This window comes from Myodes glareolus, chromosome 6 (assembly GCF_982192425.1).
Source record: "Myodes glareolus chromosome 6, mMyoGla1.1, whole genome shotgun sequence".
Lineage (NCBI taxonomy): Eukaryota > Metazoa > Chordata > Mammalia > Rodentia > Cricetidae > Myodes > Myodes glareolus.
Genome location: NC_142031.1, coordinates 29,265,480 through 29,279,763, shown reverse-complemented (window position 1 = coordinate 29,279,763; position 14,284 = coordinate 29,265,480). Strand labels below are relative to the sequence as shown.

At 45.0% G+C, this 14,284-nt stretch overlaps 1 long non-coding RNA gene across 1 annotated transcript in view; it reads right to left on the bottom strand.

Annotated features, from left to right (window-relative positions):
* LOC146894176 (uncharacterized) overlaps nucleotides 1-14,018 on the bottom strand; it is a 14,208-nt gene extending 190 nt beyond the window's left edge. Inside the window, exons 1-3 of the long non-coding RNA XR_015002006.2 lie at nucleotides 13,595-14,018; nucleotides 9,220-9,330; nucleotides 1-375 (exon numbers count right to left, since the gene is read on the bottom strand). The exon at nucleotides 1-375 is cut by the window's left edge and continues 190 nt beyond it. This is a non-coding gene — a long non-coding RNA (uncharacterized LOC146894176). The remainder of the gene's footprint in view (nucleotides 376-9,219; nucleotides 9,331-13,594) is intronic.
* Between the last annotated feature and the right edge of the window lie 266 nt (nucleotides 14,019-14,284).

Here is a 14,284-nt window from a genome sequence, read left to right as displayed (position 1 = left end):
TCATCCCTGCTGCTGTTGCTAGTCTTTACCCACTGACCCGGTGAGCACGGGAGAAGGAAGGAGTGGAAGGAGGTTGAGAGCAGCTTTGCATCAGGAGAGTGAGCCTACTCCGAGGGCGTAGTTTATGTGAGGAAGAAGGTGGGAGGGTGGAACAGAAAGCACAATGTGGCGTCTAAAGTCTGTGGTTGGCTGGAGGCCAGTCAGTCTCTCCCTCAGGATGCAGGTCTGGATCTTCAAACGATGAATAGCATGGTGGCAAAGCGGAGTGCCTTCCAGGTGGGGATGTGCGTGAAGAGACAGACGCTCATCCGTCATAGTCACTGTGCATGCATTTCATTGAATCCATTATTTTTATAGTCAGGCAGTGCGGCAGAACTGTAAGCGAATAAAAGAATATTTACCACCCAACACCCAACCCACGGCAGCCCTGTTTTTCTCATGGAGAATCAAGACCAAGCTTTAGCAGTCCCCCATCTCTTCAGGCAGCGCAGGCCTCTCCAAGTTGCCATGGTAACAGAATACTCTCATCCTTACAAACTATTCAGAAGAATGAAGCGCCACGCCACTAGGCCCTCTCCCATTTTTCACTTGAATTGCTTTGGAAGCTGCACGTTCTGAGGAGCAGGCTGAAGGTTCCCGAAGTTGAGCACCCTTTTGTGGGTAACCCTTGGCAGCAATCTATCTTCCCTGTGCTGAAGCAATGCACGAGAAGTTGACTTGAGCACACTGGGTTCCCCATTCATTGTGCCTTAGAAGGGTCTGTGCTTTCTTAAAGAGAAAGAAGGACCACAGTTTTCATACCAAACAAAAGCCCTCAAAGAGAACCAAAGCACTAATTATGAATCAGAGGTGAAAGGGATTCTTGGTATTGAGTCTCTTTGGCCCAGTCAGATGCTGTGACTAAATAAACACAGTCAAAATTTTATAAGTGAAAATAAGAAAGAAAAAATTACCACACAGGCAGATACTATAAGGAAAAGGGCAGGAGAAACAGAGTCAATTCTCTTTTAGTTTTAAAAAAAAAATCTTCAAAGTTTTGTTATTTAGCATCTACATCAACCCCACCCCCACCAAGACTCAGGGACCATCACAGAAGAAGGTGGGCAGGGAGAGAGTAAGAACCGCAGAATGGGGAGGGTTGCTGTGAAAAGCTAGCCTCTGGGCCTGGTTGGGTTGTTGTACACATGATCTCACAGCTGTGATTACCTGTGTGAGACCTGTACAAGATCAATCCGGCCAAAAATGCCACCGTGGGGGTGAAGGGAAGCTGTCCTGAGGCCTCATCCTAAGGAGCTAGCAGTAGTTGATGGCTACTGGAGGAGGAGGGTCAGTTTTCTCTACGAGTGTAGACACTGGTGTGTTTCCCATGCCTCAAGGATTGACCACATGCCTGGGCCCATACGAGCAACACTAACTGGACTCAGTGGTTTAAAACAAACAAATAAGATAGATAGATAGATAGATAGATAGATAGATAGATAGATAGATAGATAGATAGATTGATTTGAGAGGTGCCGGTGGATAGAAGTGTTTCCTATTCTTCTGGAGGACCACAGTTTGGTTCCCAGTAGGCATGTTAGACAGCTCACAGATACTTACAACTGCAGCTCCAGGGAATCTGATAGTCTCTTCTGAACTCCATGAGCACCTGCAGTCATGTGTACACACATGTGGGGGGGGGCACACACACATGTATTATGATGAAAAGAGGACAGAAATGAGATAGAAGTCCTGGGCGAGCTGAATATGATCAAGATTTATTGCACACATGCATGAGATTTTCAAAGATTTTCTTTTAATAAAGTCTGTCATTCAGATTATTTGTACCGGGGTGGTTATACTTAAGCCTGCAACAGAATGCATTCCTATGACCTCCTCTCCCAGCATCCATGACTCTGGATACGGGTCTGACATGGGATCTAGGCATTTCTAATGAATTTTCAGGTGATGTTGATGCCAGGGTCCCTGCCTCCTGAACCACTAACTGTCCCCGACTATTAGCTAGTACACTTCTGAAGCACATCTGTGGTTAGCCCATTAAAAGTAATGCCTGGCAGGAGCTGAAGAGATGGCTCAGTGGTTGTTGAGAGCACTTGCTGCTCTTACAGAGGACCTGAGTGTGGCTCCCAGCACCTACACTGGGCAGCTCGCAACCTCCTAGAACTCCAGCCCCACAGGATCTAAAACCCTCTTCTGGGCCCCAGGGGCACTGCACTCACAACCACAAACCCACAAAAACCCAAAAAAAAAAGAGTCACACAAATATACATAATTTTTTTAAAATATGCTTAATCTTAAAAAAAAACAGGAACTTGGCTGGGTGGTGGTGGCACTCACCTTTAATCCCAGCACTCAGGAGGCAGAGGCAGGCGAATCTCTGTGAGTTCAAGGCCAGCCTGGTCTACATGGCTAGTGCCAGGACAGGCTCCAAAGCTACACAGAGAAACCCTGTCTAAAATCCAAAAAGAAGGAGAACGAAGAGGAGTGGAGGAAGAGGAGGAGGAGGAGGAGGAGAAGAAAAGGAAGAGGAAGAGGAAGAGGAAGAGGAAGAGGAAGAGGAAGAGGAAGAAGAAGAAGAAGAAGAAGAAGAAGAAGAAGAAGAAGAAGAAGAAGAAGAAGAAGAAGAAGAAGAAGAAGAAGGCAGCTGCTTTCACCCATGTCCAAAAAATTTGCTGGAGTCTAAATTGAAGAGTTTTAGATTAATGGCATTGGCAGAGATTTCAAGACAGCCTAGTATTGACTGTATCATGTGATTGTTAGTGATTACTCTCATGCATATCAGTAATAAAAAGGAGCAAGCTGGGCAAAGAGAAATATAAAATGTACAGTTTAGGGAGAAAGGGACCACGGAGAAATGTAATATTGGAGACAAGTCCCGTGTTCAAGGAGATAAAATGTTTAAAGAAAAGCCTGATGCAAAATGGGATAAAAGGAGTGACGCCCTCAGGACAAGATCCCACTCCCGATACCACAATCTGTATTAGTCCTGATTCTCTGGAGGAACAGAACTGATAGGGTGTGTGTGTGGTGTGTGTGTGTGTGTGTGTGTGTGTGTGTGTGTGTGTCCTATCCATGCTGTTCCTCTAGTTGGAATAGTATATATAGTATATACTACCTACTGGAGTGAATCCCAGACTGTGGTCCAGTCAGTACAGACGTAGTGAAAATGCCAAGGCAGAAACTCAAGCAGGGCAGGAACCAGGCAGGTGCTACGGAGACCATGGAAGGGTGCTGCTTACTATTTGCTTCCCCTGGCTTGCTCAGTCTACTGTCTTAAAGAACTACTATCTACAGCCCTGGGGTGAACTCATCCAATCCCTACAGACTTGCCCACAGATCAATCTTACGGAGTTACGGAGATGTTTTCTCAGTGAAGGCTTTCTCCTCTTGGAACAAGATAGCTTCTGTCAAGTTGACATAAAAACTAGCCAGGACAGTCATCTAGTGTCCCATAGACTCATCTAGTGTCACTAGTCATCTAGTGTCTTCATAGACTCAGTGTTTGGTGCTTCTAATTAGTCCAGTGATAAAATCCCTGAGTCTTGGCAATGTGTAAGGAAAGAGGTCTTTTTGACATATTCTGGAGAATCAGGCATGGACGCCATCTGTTACACTCCAGAGATCTGATAAATGCTACACAGTAGTGAAGAACACACAAGAGGAAGAAACAGCGTGGCGCGGCAGGACACCAAACAAAGAGGAAGGACCAGTCTTGGCTTTTGGTTTTACAGCAACTCGCTCTCATGAGAACTGACTGAGGTCCCAAGAGAGCTCCGCACGCCCTTCTGAGGGTAACACTTTTGGTCACCCCTCACAGGCTTCATCTCCTACAGCTCCCATCATCACTCAACACTGCCACACTGAAGGCCAAGAGCCCAATATATGAACCTTTGGTGGGAAAGCCATATCAAAATGTTCATACAAGTTACGAAGCAGTACTTGCCAAGGTCCTTCTCGGTGAGCTTAAAGACCTTAGTAAGGATTTGGGGAAGATCAGGAACTGGGTAAGAAGTGGGGTCAAAATGATAGAGGATGTGGGCTGCAAACACAGGTATCAGGGATGTACTGGATGTTGTCACACAGAGTCAGATCCGCCCACTAGCTCCAGAGTTAGCTGGGAAGATGAGATTCTGGGGAAAGTGAGGGCTGATAAGAACGAGGGTACACAGAGTAATAGCCCATGGCCCACAACCCGGGTTAGCGATTAGAAAAATTCTTGGTGACAGACAAAGCTTTTCATCCTTGTAGAAAGTTCTACTGGACAACTCAGCTTGCAACTAAATCTGGAAGCAGCTAACAGTAGAAGAAAACAGGGGTCTCTTGTCACCTGGCAAGACAATTAAGTAACCCTGACACAAATTCTCACCTGGTGGAGCTAACAGACCTGCTTACAGGATTACCGTAAGAAGACAAAGGTTGGCCCAGCACTGGCCACCGTACCCAGAATATTCACGTGTGCTGTGCGGTCAAATTCAGGTTCTCACACTTATGGGACAAGTGCTTTACCAGCTGTGGTGATCTGAATAAATGGCCCCCATAGGCTCATTTATTTGAATATCTTTGAACTTCAGTTGGTGGAACTGTCTGGCAAGGATTAAGAAGTGTGGCCTTCCTAGAGAAGGTGTGTCACTGGGGACAGGCTTTGAGGTTTCAAAAGACCATATAACTCCTAAATAGCTCTCTGTCTCTTTCTGCCTCATGCTGATGGAAACTGATATAAGCCCTCAGCTACTTCCCTAGCACCATACCTAGAGCATCACGCTACTATGCTGCATGCCACAGAGGTCATGAACTCTAACCCTCTAGAACAAGGAACTCCAATTAAATGCTTTCTTCTATAAGTTGTTTGATTGGCCATGATCTTTGGTCTCAGCAATCAAAAAGTAATTGAGACACCAACTGAATCACACACACACACCCTGAGTCCAGTATTCACTGTTTTTATTTTATATGCCTAAGAACAAGATGAACCACTCAGTTTACCAGTTCAAAGCAAATAAGAAACAAAATAGAAGATATATTAAGTCCAAAAAAAGCAAATATATGATGACTTGAGGAATAGTTGAAGGCTATTTGATGTAGTGCTTAATGTTGTGAAATATTTAACTATATAAAGCTGTGCTACATTTGTTTCTGCTGCATTTGTTTAATTATGAAAAGATGTGTTACTGTTTCACCTCGCCTGCCTAGGGCACTTGATTGGTCTAATAAAAAGCTGAATGGCCAATAGTTAGGCAGAAAAGGGACAGGTGGCTGGCAGGCAGAGAGAATAAATAGGAGAAGAAATCTAGGCACAAGAAGGAGGAGAGAATGAGAGAGAAAGAGAGGGACATGCCCAGAGCCAGAAGCCAGGCAGTCACCAGCCAGGCAGCTAGACACAAGAAGCAGTGAATGTAAGATATACGGGAAGAAAGAGAGGAATGGAGGGAGGGAGAGAAAGAGGGAGGCAGGAATGAAGGAAAGAAAGGAAGAAAGAAAGAGAGAAAGAGAGAAAGAAAGAGAGAGAAAGGAGAAAGGGAAGAAGGGAAAAGGAAGAAAGAAAAAAGAAAAAAGGAAGGAGGGAAAATAAAGAAAGGAAGAAAAAAGAAAGGAAGGAAGGAAGGAGGAAGGGAAGAGAGAAAAGAAAGAAAGAAAGAAAGAAAGAAAGAAAGAAAGAAAGAAAGAAAGAAAGAAAGAGAAAGAAAGAAAGAAAGAAAGAAAGAAAGAAAGAAAGCAAGCAAGCAAGCAAGCAAGCAAGCAAGCTCTGAGGCAAAATGTAGAAGAGAAACAGGTTAAGTTTATAAGAGCTATCAAGAAAAGAGTTAAGCTAAGGCTGAGCGTTCAAAACTAATAAGTCTTGGTGTCATAACTTGGGAGTTCGTTGGTGGCCCAAAAGTGAAAGCCTGGTCCAGCTCAACTGCTCTGCTTTATAACAGAAGCTTCTGACAACTAAAGAACAAAATGATTAAACTGAAGTGTCTTCTGCCTAAGTCACCATTGCACATCCACCTCCTTGCAATTGAAACACTCCCTCACAGAGGGAATGGTGGTGCTTATACGGCTCAGAAAACTAACAAAACATAGAAGGCTCAGGAAGTTTATAAAACTTACAGGGCTCAGAAAACTCAGGAAGTTGTCACAAGGGCCCTCCCCAAGGTAACAAAAGTAAACAAAGGCTGGGGAAAGGGGCATTCACAGATCAAGCGACTTGCAAGTTGTTCACAGAGTTCCAAGGTTTCAGCTTTTGTGAGTCACCTATGCTCTTGTAAGTAACCCCAATAAACTCGTCAGTTCCCTAAGCTAGACTTAGTGGAACCATTTCTTTGTTTTGTTGTAGGTGCCCTATGTGATGTGAATAAACGTTTGTTCACACCTCCTCCAGGAAAGAATACATAACGGTCACAGACTTGTAATAGTCACGTAGAGGCCACAGACATGTATTTATGCGCCAAACTCTGTCTTGGTGGACTTTGTTGTTGTTGTTGTTGTTAGCACTGGAGAAATGATAAGGACAGTTTCCCTCAATGCCAAGAGGGAGGAAAAGCCCTGGAGAGCTCTCATCCTCAGAAAGAGAGATAGCTGAATCGTGAAGAAGGATAACTAGTTACCGTGGACCAAGGGTAGAGGAGAGGGGAGGGTTCCCGTTGAATGGCGACAGAATCTGTTTGTGATGAAAGAGCTCTGGAAATGGAGATGAGAGTGTTTGTGCAATGTTATGAATGTAGTTAGGACCACGATATCATTTGTTTAAAATGCTTAAATCTCAGGTTTGATATTCTACTTATTGCACCACAATTTCTAACTAATTAAAGAGTAAAGGTGGCTCAGTCAAAGGGCTGAAGAAGAAGAAAGAGGTGGAGAAAGAGGCATCCTGAAATAGCTCAGGGGACCTATGGCCACTATCTAGCTCAAATTTTCCATTCTGTATTATCTTTCCACCTGTTCTCAATGAGTTGCTCTGCTCTGGTGGAAAGAGAATCCTAAGTCCCTCTGACTGATGTATCAGAGAGCATAGCGACACCCCTCACTGCCAGCAGCAGAATGAAAAGCTTGGCCAACATGACAGCTCTGGGCAAGAGGCAAAGACTGAATGGTTAGAAAAGGGAAAGGTACAGAAGTCATATGAGCACCACAAGGGTCTCTGGGAAATTTAAACAGATTCTCTCTCCCAGGCTGGACTTCGCACCCACTCACAATCTATGAGTCAGGTACTAAAGGTTGGACCACTAACTACCAGCCCAACCTCTTACTTGACCCCAACTTCTTCTGAACCCTGCCAGCGAGGTACTGTATTTGCACTGTGGTTCGAGCAGCCTTGTGAGGATGCTTTAGTCTGGTCCTCTTGCTGCTGAAATGTTTGTCAGTGCACCTGCAGCCCTTGCAAAGCAAACAGTGTTGAAAACGCCCCTCAGGCCCAAAGTAGCCACCTCTCTTCACTCCCAAGCAGTGTTTCATCATCCAGGAGACACTGCTAGGGGCCAGCTCCCCGGAAGACCCCCTCTCAGTCCTCTTGTTGGTCCAAGGGAACCACAACACTTTCCAGAGAAGACTCTTGAGCCCTACACTCCTTCCTCGTATTGGCCAGGGGGAAGGCTGGCCATGCAATAGTCCACTTACAGGGGCTCAGCACAGACCATGAAGGCGACTGGAGCACTGTAGACCTTTAGGCCTCACCCAGAAGAGAGAAGGAACACCATTTCTGCATCACTTCGCATCTGCATATAGCCATGTGTAAACCTCCAAATGCTCTGAACAGATTATACAAGAAACAATGCATAGAAGAGCTAGGAGTATGGGTCAGTGGTTAGGGTGCTTGCCTGGCATGCAGGAATCCCTGAGTTCCATCCCTAAGGCAGCATCAAGCAGGCATGGCAGTGAGTGCCTGTAATCCCAGCACTCAGAAGGGATGGGGCAGGAAGATCCACAAATCAAGTGTCACTCTCAGCTGCAAAGTGAGCTCAAGACCTGTCTGGCTACACTATTTAAAAAAAAATAGAAGATGGATGGATGGATGGATGGATGGATGGATAAATAGGTAGGTAGGTAGATAGATGAATAGATAGATGATAGATGGATGGATAGATAGATAGATAGATAGATAGATAGATAGACAGACAGACAGACAGGAAGCAATCCATAGCCAACTCCCACAGGCATTTCCCAGGAACATGCCATCTATTTTTGACAGGGAAACACCCAGAAACTGGACAACCTAGATGTTCATAAGTGGATGAATGGATAAAGAAAATGGTATATTTACATAACAGAATATTACTCAGCCACTAAAGAAGTGATATTTGCAGGTAACTGGATGAAGTTAGAAAAAAAAATAATCCTGACTGAGATAATCCAGAAACAAAAGGACAAATATGGTACATATTCACTTATTTGTGGATGTTAGCGGTTAAGACATTGATCAACAAGTTATAATTCATATAACCACAGAGGTTTAGGTACTGAGTAAGGTAAAGGACTAGGGATGAGAGATAGATCTCCCTAAGAAGGGAACATAAAATAGATGGTTATAGATGGAGGGGGGACTGTAAAGGAAGGGTCAAATGAGGAGGGGGAGGGAAGAGGGGACAGGAGAGAGAGAGAATACAAAGAGGAGCAGCTAAAACTAAGGGTCTTTTGAGTGTTGTATGGAAACCTAACATAACAGAAGCTTCCTAAAATACAGACATATATGAAGTTGATCTAAATGAAATTGACAAATAAAAGGAAAGACAGGGCACCAGCAGGAAATCTCTCATTACCAAATGAAGTTTTCAATACTGAGAATGGTTTATTTCTAAACAAGTGTTGGCCAAAAGGGGACCCATGGAAACCCCGAAACAACTCGGGCTATTACCAAGGCTATTGGTTGCTCTCTACAAACTGCGGGTAAGGCCCTATTGCTGAAGACACCTACACAACTCATTGAATATGATGAAGTCCTGACTAACTAGTGTTCAGGGTCCTGGAAGATACTCTACATGCTACCTAAGGAGAAAGATAAATATCAACCCAGCTGCAAACCTTTAGATCTAGAGTGACTTGCCTGCACGATACCCTGATGCCACAGTGGGAGTAACCAACCAAAATCTGACTTGGCGTAAGGCCCACTCCATGAGATAGAATCCATACCTGACACTGACCTGAGACTAGATAGGCTACTGACCTGGAGGGAAACCAAACACTACTGTTCTGCTAGAGGAATGCAGCCATAAAATGACTCTTACAACATTCTGCTATACTCACAGACCAGTGATCATCAGACGCTTCCTCCTGCAGTGGATGAGAAGAGATCTAGAGACCCACAGCCAGACTGGGATGTCTCCTTTAACTCCTTCCCTCGGGGCTCAGGGAAGCCTGCAGAAGAACAGACAGAAAGATTTTAAGAGCCCAGGGGATGGAGGAGATCAAGAAAACTAAGCCTGCTAAACTCAGCAAGACTGACATATATATGAACTCACAGAGATGGAAGCAGCATGCTCAGATCTGCCCTGGGTGGGGTCCTAAAGCTCGGAGGAGAAGTGGACACAAGCCCCCACCTAGTCTAGAAGGTAGCTCCAACTGATAATCATTTGAAAATGAAAACTTCCTTTTCTCCAAGGGAGTCTCACTGGGAAAACAATCTCAAGTGTAAGGCCCCATGCCCAGTAGTAGACAGCCAATACAAAATGAACTCAATGGCGTCTTTGGAGTCTCTTTGTTGCATAATGTTGTATTAGAGCATTCTTTTTTTTTTCAATCTAACAGGTCCTTTGTGTATATGTTATGACTTAATATTGTTGTGTTTTTATGGGATTCCTGTGTGTACAAACCTGTGTGTCTCCGCATCTATGTGTTGCTCGGGCTTTTTCTTTGGCTCTCTTTCTGCCTGTTTTGTCCTATTCCAACTTGCTTGCTTTTTTTATCTTGTTTTATTTTATTTTATTTTATTATTATTCCTTAGATGTCTGTTTGTTATCTAATGAGAGACAAAAACGGTGTGGATCTCGGTGGGAGGGAAGAAACTGGGTAGAGCTGGGGAGGGAAAACTAATCAGAACATATTGTATGGGTGGAAAAAATCTATTTTTGATTAAAAGATAAAAGCAAAAACATAAGACATTCTTGGCATAATGGTGCTGAGCAAACCAAGGTGACTGGCAGCAGTGCCTGGTGGGAGAAACTAGGGATGGCTGTGCTTCTCTCCTGCTTTTGTTAGGGAAGTGAGGTCATGTAGATCAAAGGCTTTTCTTCTGTTTCTTGCAGCAGGATTTACTCTTATTTCAAATCTGAATGCTGAGTAGCCACCCCACTTCTCTCTGCTATTGTTGACAGTCTTCTGTAGTGAGGAACTGCGGGCAGGCCTGCTTTTTGTCCCGCATGGCTCCCACAGGGCTAGCTTAGCCCCGGAAATAACAACACACAAATTGTATTCATTTAAATACTGCCTGGCCCATTATCTCTAGAGAGTTAGTTACTGTACTGGCTAACTCTCACATCTTGATTAACTCATTTCTAATAATCTGTGTAGCACCACGAGTTGGTGGCTTACCGGGAAAGATTCAGCATGTCTGACCTGGTGGCTGGCTCCATGGCGTCTGCCTCATTGCCCTCTTCCCAGCATTCTGTTCTGTTTACTCCGCCTACGTAATTTTCTGTCCTATCAGAGGGCCAAGGCAGTCTCTTTATTAACCAATGAAAATAACACATAACAGAAGGCCCACCTACATCAGTCTTCAAAAGGTTTCTCAGGCTAATTTTGTTAGAATTATTCTATTGATCTTTCTGGTTTAAACTTTTTATCAAGAGGAAATGATGGCCAATGTGAGAACCATAAGAAGACAAACACATCAATATAGTAATTCAGGTTATTGTGGTATTAGAATTAGTGCCCGGACAAATGGATAGAACTAGAAAAAAATTATCCTGAATGAGGCAGCCCAGACACAAAAAGACAAACATGTACATACTCACTTGTAAGTGAATATTACCAACTGAGCAAATGATAACCGTAGGTCAGGGGCCATGAGTTACAGCAGGTGACAACTCGTATTCAGATGACCACCCACCAGAGAAATGATTACCCGGTGGAGGTTAGTCCTGTCCAGACAAGGTCTGCAGGGCCATTGACCCTGGAACTTGCTCACTTTTACTAAAGCAGCTTGGTGTCTCCCCAATACCTGCATTGTAATCTCATGTGATGCGGGCACATACATCTGTGGGTGATCAGGAAGATGGCTTTTCATTTGACTGTATATAATTTTGATATATAGAATGCACACTGGGACGTGTTTTATAACTGGATCTATTTGTCCCACAAAGACTGCTAACACTTAAAAGCTTGCCTCTTTCTTTTGCTTATTGGGAGGTTTCCCCTTTCTCTGTGAGACCCCTGGTGAGAGAATTTAGTCATGTTGTCAAAAACCTTGGTTCCCACAGTCAAATCTCTTCTCCATTCCCTGAGAAAAAACTTAGAAGCCAGCTCCCTACAATTATCTTTTGTTTAACAGGACATTTTGGTCAGGAGAGGAGTCTTTCAAAATAGACCACGTTCAGGACCTTCAAATATAGGGGTCTGGCACATCCGAGCTTGTTTGATTCATAGTCCTTCCTGATAAGGAGACCAGGTGTACCAAATTCACCGCACCCAATTTGGAAAAATGCTAACCTCAGTTGACCCCTGCGCTAGCCCTGAAAAAGCTATTAACTCCCTACACCTACCCTCACCTGGGTTTATTGACACAGGATTTTAACCTAGAAATGTAGTTGTTATGATATGGTGCAAGAATGACCTTGACCTCACCTGGGTGGGTGAGGTCCAAACCGTGGCAGGTGATGGAATACGCCATGCAGAGAGAGCCTGAGTGTGGAGTTTTATTAAAGAGGGAGAGAAGGAGCAAATGAGGGGAGAGCACAGGCGAGGGAGGGAGGGAGGCAGAGACCTGCCTGCCTCTTCAGAAGAAAAGCAGGGAAGGAGTGGGGAGAGCTGGTCTCTGAAAGGGACCTGTGCACCTGCATGCAGTCAGGGAACTGCTTGCCACATGCTGCGGGGTGACTGTGCCAGGTTCCCAGGTGTGCCTGAATACTAACAGTAGCATCATGCATTAACTCCCTTTCTCCCTTCTTAGAAAGCAAAGCCTCCTAAATCAGCTTTTTTGTCTCTCAGTACCTCCTGGGTGTCTTTCTAGCCATGCCTCCCAGGGCCATCAAGATGCTGATGGTGTCACTCAGGACAGCTGTTATCTGCTTTTTGACCCTCAGAAACTCAACTCTGTTACTTGCGATTACCAGAGAATTGCCTTCGTTTGTGGGTGTATAGATAAACTGAAAACCTTGCAGCATGGGGTGGCGGGGGAATAAAGAGCAAGATTTAAACAGCACTGTGTGAACTCACTCCATACTTCTTTTCTTGTTGTTGTTTTGTTTTTGTTTGTTTTTCAAGACAGGGTTTCACTGTGTAGCTTTGGAGCCTGTCCTGGCACTCACTCTGTAGACCAGGCTGGTGATGTGGGATTCTCCCCGTATGCTGTGAATATCATTGGTTAATAAAGGAACTACTTTGGGCCTATAGCAGAGCTGTAGGGGAACAGAGTTAGGCCAGGAAAACTAAACTGAATGCTGGGAGAAAGGAGGCAGTCAGAGAGAAGCCATGTACCCCCGCTGAACACAGACCCTGGATCTTTTCCTGGTAAGCCACAGCCTCGTGGTGATGTACAGATTAATGGAGATGGGTTAAATTAAGATGTAAGAGTTAGCAAATAAGAAGCTAGAGCTAATGGGCCAAGCAGTGATTTAATTAATACAGTTTCTGTGTGGCTATTTCAGCCAGAAATGAACAAGCAGCATTCTTACTACAGGCTGGCTTCAAACTCACAGACATCCACCTGCCTCAAATTTTCTAACTTTTTTGGCTATGCTGAGGCAACTGAACCTTGACAGGGAGTCAGTAGAGCTGGACTCTACGGGCTCCCAATAATCATGCTACAGTCCACAATCTGAGAAAGACTGAGTAACAAAGAGGTCTCCAGGAGAGATGCGTGGATCTCCTTAGAAGCTTTTTGTCCTTAGAAGTTTTCTATTTTTTTTTTTTTTTTTTTTTTTTTTTTGGCATTTCAAGACAGGGTTTCTCTGTAGCTTTGGAGCCTGTCCTGGAGCTAGCTCTTATAGACCAGACTGACCTCGAACTCACAGAGATCCACCTGCCTCTGCCCCCGAGTGCTGGAATTAAAGGTGTGTGCCACCACCGCCCAGCTGAAATAGAAGAGACTTTGAGGTGGACTGGGGACAGATGGGAATGGGAACAGGAGGGATCACTGCAGGGGGCAGGGATGGAGGGAGAGAGTACAGAGACACACACCTGGAACTGGAGGGCATTTGAGGGGTGATGTGGAAACCCAGTGCAGCAGAAACTCCCAGGAACCTACAAGGTGACCTAGTATTGACTCCCAGTAATAGAGGATACAGAGCCTGAACCGATCATCTTCTATAACCAGGCCAGGCTTCCAGTGGTCGGACTAGGACACCAATTCAGCCACAAAACCTTCAACCTACAATCTATCCAGCCTGCAAGATGTGTGGGGCAATGGAGACACAGAGCTTGTGGGAGTGGCCAACCAATGACTGGTCTAATTGGAAGCCCTTACCAGGGGAGGGAGCCCATGCTGGAGCCTGCCTGGATGAGCAGAAACCTGAGGCTGGGTAGCCCAGAGACTGTCGCGACCACTTCGACCAGCAAGGAAGACGCAACACCGGAGCTCTTCTTGCAAGCAGTTTAATCAGGACCTTGTTACAATCGCTTCTCTTCCCGGGCAAGCCCCTCCCAGCCCTTAAGTAGACCTGGGCCGCCAATCCTGGATTGCCACGTGGGCACTGTCAATAGGCCTCCTTATACGCAAGCAGCTTGCGATCACCGCGTGATTATCGCGATTATCGCATGATCCTGGCCTTAGCCAAATAAGGTATTGTTTACCACGGAGAGCACTCGCTTTCGGGATCGTGGAAGGCGGAAGCCGGCGCCATCTTTCAGGCGCTGCTCCACGCAGCTCTCTACAGGAGACGTAGGATAAATCAATAGAAAAAAAAAAGATCAATAAAATGATTCCTAATGATATTCTGCTACATCAGTGCCTAGCCCAGTCCTCATCAGAGAGGCCTACCCCAGCAGTTTATGAGCAAGAGCAGAGACCCACAGCCAAGCATTAGACAGAGAGAGAGTCCAAATTGGAGATCTCCATTGGTCCCTCCCCTTGGAGCTTGGGAAACCCTATGAAACAAAGGGAGGAAGAATTGTAGGAGCCAGAGTGGTTTACAACACCAGAAAAACAAGACCCAAA